Source organism: Ambystoma mexicanum, chromosome 12 (assembly GCF_040938575.1).
Source record: "Ambystoma mexicanum isolate Mex_15411 chromosome 12, UKY_AmexF1_1, whole genome shotgun sequence".
NCBI classification, from domain to species: Eukaryota; Metazoa; Chordata; class Amphibia; order Caudata; family Ambystomatidae; genus Ambystoma; species Ambystoma mexicanum.
The window spans coordinates 990,072,462-990,085,914 of record NC_090936.1 but is presented as its reverse complement, the minus strand read 5'-3'; positions in this window follow the sequence as shown (position 1 = coordinate 990,085,914).

Genomic DNA, 13,453 nt, shown 5'->3' with positions numbered 1-13,453 from the left:
CCTTGTTTCCAAAAGTCTTTCACTTTTAACACAAAAGTTCAATCAGATGAAAATAACTTTATCTCTTCGAGTATAGACACCAGTTCAATATGGTTTCTTCTTCTTTAAGACAACAAATATACGTCCACAATTCTTCTATGTCCATAACAATGTTTTGTCAGAATAATTCCACCAACTTTTGGAGTGATGTGGTTGATAGGATTGATCGGGTTTGGGACATCACCTATCCAAAGAACCCTTCTACGATTATTTTACAATTGCTGCGCAATGATTATAAAACCGATTGGGTGATATCGTGTTGGATTACTAAGATTTTATTGGTGGCTACTAAACAGATATTGAAAGTCTGGAAGACGAGGAAGAAACCTTTGGTGGAGGACTGGATTTTTGATCTGCAAGTTCTTTCTGCTTACGAAAAGACTGTTTTGTAAGTTGCACAAAAAAACATGCTATGATGAACAATGGGTGAATTTCATTAATCTTTATGGGTGAATATTGATTAATTCAATTAAATCTATTAGGATTGTATCTAGTCTAAGTAATATATTTGTGGGGGGTGGGTGTTTGTCTTGTTCTATGTGGTCTTTTATGGTTGTGAATGTGGGGGTGTTAATTGAAATTATTTTATGGACTATATTGAATTGTGTTGGAGTTCATAGATTTTAATTGACATGTGATTGTTTTTCTTTGGTTAAAGTTTCTTATAAAATGCACTTTGTGGTATGTTAGCGACTTGGTTGTTATTTATGTATATCTACTATGTTCTTTATTATTGAAAATGAAAATAAAGACAAAAAACCGAATAATTCCACCACAGTAAAAGTTCAACACTTCATAATTCTTCTGTATCAACAGTAAGGTTTTGTCAGGGTGATTCCACAACCCTTCAAAAAACACTTTAATGGTCCTGCCACTTATTCTTCTTCAAACAACCTTCAACCACAATGTAGTGCTTCAATGATTTCTTCCTGGTCCACTGACCTGCCAGGACTATGAAATGTCCCAATCCTGGCATACTTGCCTGCCAGGACAAAAAATATTTAACCCTACCAAGAGTACTCTGGTGAAAGTCAAAGATTTGTGAAAAGGTGTTTTGAAGTAAACCGTAACATCAAAATTCACAACTTCTTCTGAGAAAACATGAGATACAATGGTCGTGTTTGTTTCACGGTTGTATTTGCCACCGGCAATGCAGGTTACCCTTTTCTTCTTCTTGATCCTGTCTATCAGAAGGGATTCTCCCCTGCCACTCTTGCTTTCCCACTTTTACATTAAACAACTGCTGACAATGATGTTACACTGGCCCCTTCTTTGCATAGGCAATGCTTGTTGATTTCCTCCTCAACTATTGCCTCTTCTTTACTCTGGCAATATTTGTTACAATTAGCTGTTTTCAGTATTGCCCTCTCTTGGCTTTGGCAATGGTGGTTATAGTTAGTTTGTTTCAATATTGCCTTATTTTGGTAATGTGTGTTTATATGTTGATTCAATATGTCTCTTTCTCTACTTTGACAACATTTGGGGCTTGGACAAAGGTAACTTTAACCTTTTCTCTCTTGCTCTTTATCAGCGTTATCACGTAAGTACAATTCTCTTTCATTAGTTCGGCATTCAAATCAGGAATATTAGCAAGCGGTCAACTACGGAGTGTTCCAGGATTACTTAGTAACGGTAAACTCACCGGATTCCTTATATGCGTCTGCTCGATCCACTGCTGTTTTCACTTCTGCTTGTTCGCTTGTTCTTCTGCTACTTTTGGTTTGACCGACGGCATTGGTCAACTTCCCGGGCTCGCGCTCCCTGGAAAGGAGCTCCTCTTGCTCCTAAAGCTCTCCGTTGCTCGCCGCCCACCAGAGCAGGGCACACAATTAGGAGAGTCTCTCTCTCCACTGGGAAAGACTTTTGGAACAGCGCTTCCCGCTGCGTGACCTCTGCAATTTAGATCTGCAAACACGAAGACCCTCTCAGGGCTGGCATCCGCTTCAGGTACAGCGGCGGCTCGGGCGTCTTCGAATCCCAACTTCTGCTGTGGCAACTGCTTCCTGCCTCTCCACCTTCTTGTTGTAATGGCCTGCACCTGAGGAGACCTTATATATTCAAATATCCTGCTCCGGTGTGAGTCATTAGAAGCACTAAACTGCGCTCTGCAGTTTTGGGTCTCTGAGTCCCTCTTCCTGGTACTTTGGGCATTGTGGGACTTGAAGTTCCCAATGTTTTGATTTCTCTTTCTACCAAAAACTTCACTTTCTACTTTAAGTAATTTACTCCTTTTACTGAGTACATTTTTAGGAAGGGTTTTTAAAGGAGGTAAGGTTTTATTTTGATCTTCCTAACCCAACCCAAGTAAGATTTATAAGCATACAACATTAAAGACTAACTGCTTATATATATTATTCCTATGTTGTTCTACATGCTTTTTATTACTGACAAGGTGGATAGGTTTGTAAAGAGTGACTTTAATTTTATAGCAAGCCATCAAAGAATCTTGCATTACGGAAAGTTCTTCTGAAGAGGAGAAATACTGCGTCTTTCCTGAGGAAACCCTATTCCCCTGGGGCCCTTCTCCTCCCAGGTGATCCACCCAGCTAATATCACCCCAAGGTTAGGATCAGGTAGCAGCTGCTTTCCCCTGGCCACCTGGAGGAGACTTTAGTCAGGGAATCTCTGAGGTTTCTGCAGGATTCATCACATACCCTCCACATTTTTTCACTTGCTACTGATGTTTTTGTCCCTTGACTGTGGAGGTCACTGTTTTTCCCATCTGACAGCATGTTTCTCACATTAGTTTGAACTTTAAGATTGTTAAAGCACAGGCGTTTGAGATCTTTAAATATGTCAAATGTGTGTGCTCCTGCTAAGGACCTACAAAAGTGCAGGTATTACTAGGCTTTCAGCATGTGATGTTACTGGGTGCTTTACGAAGAAAGGAAAACTATCTTTCTGCAGAGTTTTCAAGAATTCAGAAAAAGAAATCCTAGGAAGGCTACTTCCAAGTCTGTAAGGCCTGTTAAGGACTCCAGACCCTCGACTGTCCCGAGACAGGACTTTTACCTCCCTCTGGATGACATCTATGAGGAGGAGAGGTCAGATTTAGATTTTGACCCTGATGAGCCTTATGTGGCTCCTGTCTTTTCAGGGGATAGTCAATTGGAAGAGTTAAGGCAATCTCTTCATGATACTAGTGGCCTAGACACTTCTCCTGAGGTGGAATTTGGTGGGCCTGAGCCTGGGGCTCACGCTGAGTTGTCCTACAGGAGACTGATGGCTAGAGTCACTGAATATCTTGGTTGGTCAACTCGCCTGCTGAGGCTTTTTTTCAGGATGACTTGACGGATATTCTGGATCAAGGTCTGTCTTCTGACCCGTTGTTACCTTTTCATTTGACCTTTACAGAAAAGGCTGGCGGCTGCTTGGCAGACCCCGGAATCTCTTCCGGCAGTTAACAAATCGTTAACTAAGAAATACCGCCCTTCCGGTAGCAACCCCAGCTACCTTTCATCTCACCCCACTCCTGAGAGTTTGGTGGTTCAGGCGGCTACGGCCACCTGGATGCAGGCCGTGTACCCTATCATCCCTCCGGATAGGGACGACAAACGCTTCAACGGTTGGGCACGAAAGGTGTTTTCTGCCGGGAGTATGGCGCTGAAATCGTCCAACTCCACTTGTCCCATGGCAATATTTTCACACACTCTGTGGAATTGTGTTTCTCTTGCGGCTAAGCATATTCCTGAAGGGGAAGAAAGGGATGGGTTCCTTGTTCTCATGCAAGATGGCAAGGATGCCATGTGTGAATCCCTTGAGTCGGGTTTGGACACGGCCAACAGTATTAGCCGGTCCATGGCTGCGAGCACCGTTATGCGCAGATTTGCTTGGTTGCGGAAGTTGGGGTTGCTCCGGATGTGCAGGCCCATTTTTTGAACATGCCCTTTGATGGCGCGCATTTGTTTGGCAGCAAGACTGACAAGAGTCTTGACAGGTTGCAGACCTCAAAAGCTGCGACGAAATCTTTAAGCGCAGCTGTGCGTCAACCTCTGATTTTTCGTCCTAGGGGACAGAAGTGGAGGAAAGGTTCTTTCTTTAATACTCCTCCTTTGGTAGAACGAGAGGAGCTGCCAGTCAAAGGGGTCAGCGTAAAAGTACCCGGGGTGGTCGGGAAATAGAGGTGCCAAAGCCACACAGGCAGCTGCCTCTTTGCCTTCAGGCACTGCCGCAGCCACTCCAAAACAGTCATGAGGCCATGTCCCATGGTTCGCTGGTTGGGGGCAGACTGTCTCAGCATCTCGAAGAATGGTGAGCCATTACTTCGAATGCGTGGGTTCTTGATACCATATCCCATGGCTACTGCCTTTCCTTCCTACAGCGGCCTCACGACAATCCGCCGGGGAATCTCTTTGAAGCTTCCAGATCCGCTCCTTGTGCAGGAAATCTTGACCCTGCTAGAGAAAGGCGCTATCGAACTGGTGCCTGGAGCAGAGAGGAATAAGGGATGGTATTCCCCATATTTTTTTATTCCAAAGAAAGACGGGGGATTGAGACCCATCTTGGACTTGCGTTGGTTGAACAAACTTCTGAGGAAGGGCAAGTTCAAGATGGTCACTCTGTCTCAAGTCCTCCAGGCCCATCAACTTCAGTATTAGTTGCTGTCTCTGGACCTACAGGATGCTTACTTTCATGTGCCGATTCATCCCAAGCACAGAAAGTACCTGAAGTTTGTGGCTGGCGACTTGCACGTAGTTTCGGGTCCTGATATTCGGATTGACCTCTGCCCCGAGGGTCTTCACCAAGCTCATGGTGGTGGTGGCAGCGTATCTCAGCCGAGGGGGGATTCACGTCTACCCCTACCTGGACGACTGTCTGATCCGTGCCCGTTCTCCCGAGCAAGCATTGGATCACCTCGGTCTCACCTGCCGCTCCCTCCACAAGCTGGGCTTCTCCGTCAGTTTCAAGATGTCGCATCTGACACCTTCCCAACAGCTCCAGTACATCGGGGCTGTGTTAGACACATCCTTGGGGAAGTGCTCGCCTCCCAAGGTGAGGGCTCATCACATTGTACAGATGGTGGACAAGTTTCAACATGCCCAGAGTCTCCCGGCTTTCGAATTCTTAAGGTTGCTCAGCCTCATGGCAAATGAAAATATCATATCATACAAATAAAATATCATATCATATCATGCCATCCTGCATTTATCTGGTGCCAGAGGCCAGGCTGAGGATGCAGTGGTCGCAGTTCTCAGGCAAGATGTCTGATCCCGTTCAGATTCCAATCTCGGTCTCCCAGGATCTTCTGTGGTAGGGCAACCTGATGAAGGGGGAGCCATTTTGGCAACTGTGGCCGGAGGTGACTGTAGTGACGGACAGTTCCCTCACAGGATGGGGAGCTCATGCCGGACACTTGACCGCCAGCGGTCGGTGGTCTCCGTCGGAGTCCAAATTCCACATCAACCTGTTAGAGCTGAGGGCCATCAGGCTGGCCCTGAAGGCTTTTCTGCTGTCTGCGGGGGAAGAGAGTCCTGATCATGACGGACAACACAGTGGCTATGCATTACGTCAACAAAAAAGGGTGGTAGGGTCACTCCTGCTGTGCAGACAGGCAATGCCGCTCTGGTTCTGGGCAATCCAGCAAGGAATTTCGCTCTCGGCAGTTCATCTGGCCAGAGAGGACAATGCGGTGGCGGATGCTCTGAGCAGGCAGAGCACGATCTCTCATGAGTGGAAGTTGGCTCAGGGAGGCCTTCTGGAGATCTTCGTCCTTTGGGGAACCCCACAAGTGGATCTCTTTTGCCACCAGTGCCAACCAGAAGTGCGAGAGATTCTGCTCAAGGGAATTTCCTCCGAGAGGAGCCTTAGGAGACGCATTCGTAGTGGATTGGTCACTCCCACTGCTTTACGAGTTTCCTCCAGTCCCTGTCATTCCTCAAGTGTTAAGGAGGTTACGGAGGTTCGGAACCCACATGATCCTCATTGCTAAACATTATTCCCTAGATACGATCCATGGTCAAGATATGGCCTTTGGTAAGGCGGTTCTTTATTCTGCCATCTGATTGGGTACTCTAAATTATTTTCCCTCCATTTTCTGGTACTGCTTTGGGAGTCTGTCAAAGATGTGCAATACGTTGGAGGACACAATCCATTCGAAGAACAAGTTACTTACCAACTGGTAACGTTCTTTCGATTGGATGTTCCTACAACGTATTCCACATTGCCCTCCCAGCCTGCCCCTCTGTAGAATTTCCTATGCGATTGCAGCTTACTTTTCCGCAAAGCTATGTGCAGTCAAGCAGGCATTGGATAGGCGCCACATGTTATGGAGGAAAAAACATAAACTGAGGCTACGGGCGCCGTGCGTCCTATTTATAAGATCCGGTGACGTTGCCCTTGACTGAGGCCTTCGAGGGACATCGACCCGACGCCATCGACGCAGGACGCCCTCTGCCGAAAAAGTTTCCGAAGTACACAGCTGTGGACATTACATGTCAAAGATGTGGAATACATTGGAGGAACATCCAATCCAAAGAACGTTATCAGTTGGTAAGTAACTTGTTCTTCTTTCTTCATATGTAAACAGCTATTGTAGTTTTAATAAATAGTCTATTTATACTAGAATGTTGAAAAATATTTCAAACTTTCTAATTTAGTGAGTGTATAGTCGAAGGTTTGCGATGAAGAAGTAGCAATCATTTATGAGGCTATATCTTGGAAATGGTAAAAGATATCAAAAGATTCCTTATATGAACTTTTCTATTCCTATGATCATGTTGAACAAAAAACCTATCTAGCAATTTTTTCATAGAGCCACCCTAAAAGCAGTTACAGGTAAACGGCAGCCATCTTGGATTAATGACATCACACAGGCCCTCTGCCACAAATGTAGACAAAACATCTGGTAGTACATGATTGTTTGCTGCATTATCAGTGCATCCCCCATAGCCTAAGCATACCTTCCCTTCATTCAAAATCCCACAGACTAGGTTGTTGTGAGAGATGCCCCTCAACTATTGTCAGAAGCAACCATTTTTAACATGTAAGAGATCTGCCCATACAGACAGGGCCTGCAAACCGGCTGGCCTGGAACCGGTGGCCACAATAGAACATTAGAATATGTAACTATGTGTATATTGTATATTCTGTTTGTCTTACATCATACTTTGAAGATGTTAGTCTGTGTAGTCCCCTCTCTGTTTCTAACCCCTTCCACAACCGGTGACTGTATTGGTTGTAACACTCTTCTGCCACATTTGTAAAGCTTGCATTAATGGGATTGCTACATTCACTAGGATCTTTAGTACATTGTTTCTAGTTGAGGAATTTCTATGACTCTCTTAAAAAATACAACTAGCTGTACCCAGCGTATCATATGCTGATGTAGTGCTCCCTCCTCTCCCCTCCTGATTTCCTGGCTTATACTGAAACTGGACTGGTCTACCTGGCCACCCTCTGATCGCGGGCCCAGGTCCTCCCATCCGCCAGCCGCACACCTGCACTGCCCTCCTGGATACCCCTGCACTTGTGGACTGTTCTCTGTATCCCTACAGTCCTACCACGAGCACTCGAACCCTGATGCCTGCACTTTCCCTCTCCCTTGCACTTGCCACCTGCTGGCCGTACTTTATTTTGTTATTTATTCTATTATCCCTTGTATTGCACTGTCTCCTTCCCCGTCCCCCCCTGCACTTTCCCCTTTCCCCTTCCCATGCACTTGCGCGGTCTGAATGACACTTGGCCTAGTAGGATCATTGTCTGTCTTCCCTCTGTTCCCTCTACCTTGCCTCGTCGCGCCTTGAAACACCTGTGTATAGGCGTGTTATAAATGCCTTATCATATATCATATCATATTGCTCTCTCTGTCTCTCTCTCTGTCGTTCTCTCTTTCTCTGTCCTTTGCTGTCTCTATGTGGACAAGAATTGGGTTGTCAGGTGTGCATTTGCTAGAGCACCCTCAGGTGTTGCTGGTTGAATTCCGACCAGAGGTAAAAACACAGATATTTTGAAGGAGGAGGAAGGGGGTGTTTTCCTCTGGTTAACAGTAGAATTAGAGCGGAAGTGACAGAGGCATCCCCAGACATAGGGACTGTCCTGTTATTTAGAGACAGACGTCATTACTTATGTCCTGAAGTAATGTCGCCATTGTAGATACAGGATGGGTTGAGAGTGGTGGTTACAATCCAGCTTGATGTATCAACGAAGAAGAGATTATTGATATCTCACAATCCGGCTCCTACCGACGACATGGGATGACAACTGCTTTAGTGACCATCTGGGATGATGTGCTGATACTAACCGGTTTGGCGATTCTGGACATGTCTGCCGCCTTCCAGACAGTCGACATTTAAGTCTTGTAGACCGGCTATCTATCATTGCTCAAGTTTTAGACTGGTTTCAGACCTAAGACTGAGAAGATTATTTTTTTCAGTGAAGCAGCAGAGAGTTAAACCAGGGAAATTCACCTCGAACTTAGTTGTTGTAGGCAGTGAAGTATTCTTGGGATCTTCTTTGTCAACAGTCCTGCAGCCACTGTTGGATCTTTTTAGGGAGGAATATTTCTCTTGTCACTCATATGCAGATGATGCTCAGGTTTATGTGCGTTTCACCAGACCAACTGATGGCGGATGATGCTCAAGTTTATGTGCGTTTTAGCAGACCAAATGATGACGGATGAGGCTCAGGTTTCTGTGCGTTTCACCAGACCAAATGATGGGTTTTCAAACTTAAGTATCTTTATGCAAAGCATCAGTGACTGGATGGTTCAAAATGGCTTGAAGCTTAAGCTTTCTAAAACTATCTGGTCCGCAACACATATTCCATGGGTATAATTATCTGCAGGACTTAGTATTTCTAGGCACGACAAGACAAGGTAGGGAGACTTGGGGAGTACGAGCAAATGATCTTACTAGGCCTTGTCATTCAGATCGAGCAAGTGCAGCGGGGGAGAGGGAGAAGTGCCAGGGTGAGGGAAAGGAGGAAGTGCGGTCAGGGCAGCATTGCTCTGAGTAAGTGCAGCTAGGCGAGCCGGCTCAGGGTAATGCAGGGAGAGTGGGGCCTGTAGGGTTACAGGTACAGCCCCTAAGTGCTCGGGGGCCCACAGGCAGTGCAGGTGCATGCAGGTTATGGGTGAGCCTGTTGCCCATAGAGTTTTGAGGGTAGCCAGGCGACCCGTCCGTGCAGCAGACAGGTGGGTCAGCAAGGGAGAGAAAGCAGAATCGAAAAGGAAGGCCTTGAGCTGTTTCTGGAACCTGAGGTGGTTCTGCTCGAGTTTGAGGGGGGGCAGGGAGCTATTCCAGAGGGGCAGGGAGCTATTCCAGAGGGAGGCCCCTGCAGAGGAGAGTTAGCTGAGCAAAGGGCTCAATAAGAAAGATGTTTAGGAAGAGATAGTTGGATGTAGTGCGGGCCCTCACTCCAGAAAGCCTTGTGGACAATGCAAAGGGTCTTGAACTTGATTCTTGCAGCCACCGGGAGCCAGTGGAGATATGTCTGGGCTGGAGAGATATGATCCTTTGGCTTGAGGCCAAGGACAAGTCTTGCAGTCCAATTCTGGATAAGTTGCAAAGGGCGGATGTTAGGGAGAATTCTCTTGAAAGGCTAATTTCCCAAACCTAGTGAGTCCCCCAGCAGCTTTGCTGGATTTTTGGGGTTGAATTTTTTCTCCTGCTAAGAGTGAGACTCTTTTTCTCCCACTCTTAGGCATGATTTGAGAATGTCCTTTGACTTTGTAATGTGTTTTATGGGCTATGGGGTCTTTTACTCCATAGGGCTTCATGTGTTTTTGGGTTACACAGCACCCTCAGTGCAGTAACACAGGGGTGTCATAGTGGCCCCCAAACATACACTCCATACCCTGGGACTGTCTACTGTTTCCCAGGGCATGTACAGTCTCCATTGACTTTACTAGTCTTAAATTGTGAACAGAGGCAGTACAAACCATCATATTGTGGAAGTACTGGTAGGGGTAATTCGGTTGCCCCTGGGTCTATTTGTCAAGGGGGCACTGCCCAGTCCCCCCTTGTCGAGTTTCTGGCTGGTGGCAGTGGTTACCACGCGAAATATTCCACCGGAATATTTCCTATGGGATTTTCCCATTCATTTTACACACACCACTTTTTGGTGCAATGTTAAAGATACCTCCGGGTTATTTATTTAATATTTATTCCCCGGTTGGGTCTTTTTGCCAGGACTCGGTTTTAAAATGGCGTTTGTGTTCGCCTCTGTAACTCCAACCCAAGTCGAGCCCTTTGTTCCACTTTGGCGGGCTTCTGCACAGAAGCCTCCAAAACTGGTGCCACTTTGTCTGGGTCTACAGGATGTGTGGGACGGGGGAATAGGCACCCTGGACTGAGTTGCCTCGGCAACCCAAGTCGCACTCTTGTGTGATTGGCCCAGTGGTGAGTCGCCCGGCTCACCACTTAGCATGTTTGAGTGACAGCTAGGACTGATGAATGGGGGTTTTCTGCATAAAAGCAGGGCTTTGGGGACTGGAACTTCAGAAGTCACCACAGGACCTAAAGAATCCGAAGAGGGAGAAGCTGAGCCGACCTGCAACGACGACACCACCGGTGGAGCCCTGCTGAACCGAACTCACCACTTCCCAACGACAGAGAAGATCTTCTTCCAGGAGAGTCTTCTTCCTTTGAGCTGGTGGGGTTAACCAGTTCGCCTTTTTTCGCCTTCCTGGATCGTCTCGTGGTCGAATCGCCCGTGCCAAGCACCCCGACGGCCGGATAGCCACGCTTCTCCACTACCGCGAATAAAAGGGTAGTACCTTTTAACCGGGAAACTCTGCGGCTGGTTTCTTCCCTGGCAGTGCAACGACCTCCAGCTTTCCTCCACGTCGCAATCTTCTCTTCCCCTGGAAGAAGCACCGACTTGCACCCGCTGCCGGGAACAACTGCCCCCGCTGGAGCTTTCTCATCATTTCAGGTACTGTGTCCCGCCTGGTCTCCCTTGCAACAGACTGTCCAAGATGTCCCGTAAATCCTTGACTCTCTATCCTGGTGTGACCTCGGACCTGTTAACTAACTTTTCTGAACTGATCTAACTCCTTTTTGAACTATCTACAAAGACTTGTAAAGTGTACTTCAACTGTGTGATCTTGGGCACATTCCGCTTTGCTCTCTCCAAGAGTGTGCCTAGCCTATGAACTTTTTGCTCTACAGTAGACCCTGCCTTTCTTGACTTGCTGTGGTTCTTTAAACATGTTGGTATTGTGTGTTTTCCTATTTCTGCCTTTTCTCTCCCTTTTTAAATCATTATTGGAGTGCCATCTATGGCTACGCGCTCACCTCTGTTTTGCTAAATAAGTGGTGTACTAACCTAGACTTGTCAAATAATTAATTAGGGAGGTGTATATATTTCTAGTGACTGTGTTTGAACTTGCTTGACATATTAGTGCCAGTGTATTTTTACAAGTGTGTCTTTAAATAATTATATACTTTTATACCAAAGCTCTGGTCAGTGTTTGCTTGTGCTACTGTCTCTTTGTACCTAATGTGTATACTCTATATACTGCCTAACTCTTCTTGAGAGAAGTCTGACTGCTCAGCCACAGCTACCAGGTAAATCTGGGTGGTACAGACTGCTACCAATTGGGTTTACTGCTAACACCTGTAGTCTTAAACTTTTTGCAGTGGTCCCTAAGGGAACTGCACAGGTTTCTGCCTTACAGCAAAGAGTAGAGGAAGGCAGGTTGAGAAAGAGGCTGTTGCAATAGCCCAGCCTATAGAGAACCAGGACTCTGGAGACGTTGACCTTCTGGGGGAAAGTGAGAAAAGGAAGAATACGTCTGAGGAGGCACAGCTGATAGTGGGGCTTCTTCGAGAGGTCCGTGAAGTGAGGAGAGAAGGGGATAGTGGAGTCGAAGATTACCCCAAGATTATTTGCCTCACAGGAAGGGTCGGGCAGAGGGCCCAAGGAGGGCGGCCAGAGTGAAAGAGTGAAAGCGGGTGCCGGGGTCACAATGAGGAGGATCTCAGTCTTTTTGGCATTGAGGCAAAGGTCGTTGGAGGCTCACCAGTCCTGAATTGCCCTGGGGAACACCACATGTAGAGCGAGAGGTGGTGGAGAGAAAGGACGCCAGTTTGGACTGGCAAGGGGCGGTTCAAGAGGAAGGCGGTCAACCATGCTAGGGCCTGATCCATGATGCCCAGGTTCTCACAGAGACGATTGATCAGGATGGCATGATTAACTGTATCGAAAGCAGAGGAAAGACCAAGGAGGATGAGGACAGACGGGAGGCTAGATTCATGATTAGTGAGCAGGTCTTCACAGGTGTTTAGGAGAGCAGTTTCCATGCCTCTGGCTGCTCTGAAGCCAGACTGATTGTCATGGAGACAACCAATAGATTCAGTGTGGAGAGTAGGCTGGGAGATGGCCAGCCTTTCCAAGAGTTTGCCCAAGAAAGGAGTGATAGAGATCGGGTTATAGTTTGCCGGACAGGAAGGATCAACAGAAAGTTCTTCAGGAGGGGGCGCACAAGAGAGTGCTTAAGGGGGAAGGGGAAAGTTCCAGTGGCAAAAGAGTGATTGCAGAAATCGGCCAAGGCTGGAGCAAGGGTGTCAATGTGGTCCTTAATGGTTCTGAAGGAGCGGGGGAGCACCTGCTCAGATGACACCTTCATAGATCGGCTTTGTCTAGAAACGTCATCAGCAGTGATCACAGAAAAGAGGAGAAAGGAGGAGGAGAGGGAGGGGCAGCCAGAAGGGGCCAGGAGAGGAAGAGGGAGTGGAAGAGGAGAAGAGGGGATAGGATGTCCTGAGTTTTAGTCGTAAAATGAGAGGCCAGAGCTGTGCACAGTGCCTGGGAGGGAACAGGAGAGGTGGAGACTGCAACAGGATTGGCCAGCTCCTTGCAGACTTTGAAGAGTTTGGCCGTGCTGTTAGAAGCCACAGAGATGCAGGCTTGGATGTAGGCTCTCTTCTTGGAAAGGACAGAGAGTCTGTATTGCCTTTGAAGAGGGCAGCAGGCCAGTTTGCTAGAGGATGTGCCCAGTGCCCTCTACTTCCTCTCAGCCACCCTACACATGCGTTTTAGAGTGGCGAGGTCGGAATCATACCAAGAGTTGCACTTGGTGTAAGGCTTTACGTGGATTCTCATGACAGGGGCAAGGACATCATGAGTGTTAGTGTGCGAGTCAGCCGCAGGAGTAGGAGGAGGAGAGAAAGTAGCGTCAAAGGCCTCCACTGACACACTCTTCTTGGGCTGGATGACCGAGAAGATTGGTGGCAGTGCTTCACCTTGGGGACAGAGCGCTTCATGTGGGAGGAGAGCAGAAAGTGGTCAGTCCAAGAGAGAGGAGTGGTAAGAGGGTTAGAGAGGGGGATGCCAGAGGGGATGAGAACATCCAAGGTGTACACGGCAAAGTGTGTCGGGCCAGAGGGTAGAATAGAAAGAGAGTGTTGCAGAGATTGCGAAGTGCCTGAGGAGGGATTAGAAGCATCCAGATGGATGTTCAGGTCTCTGAGTA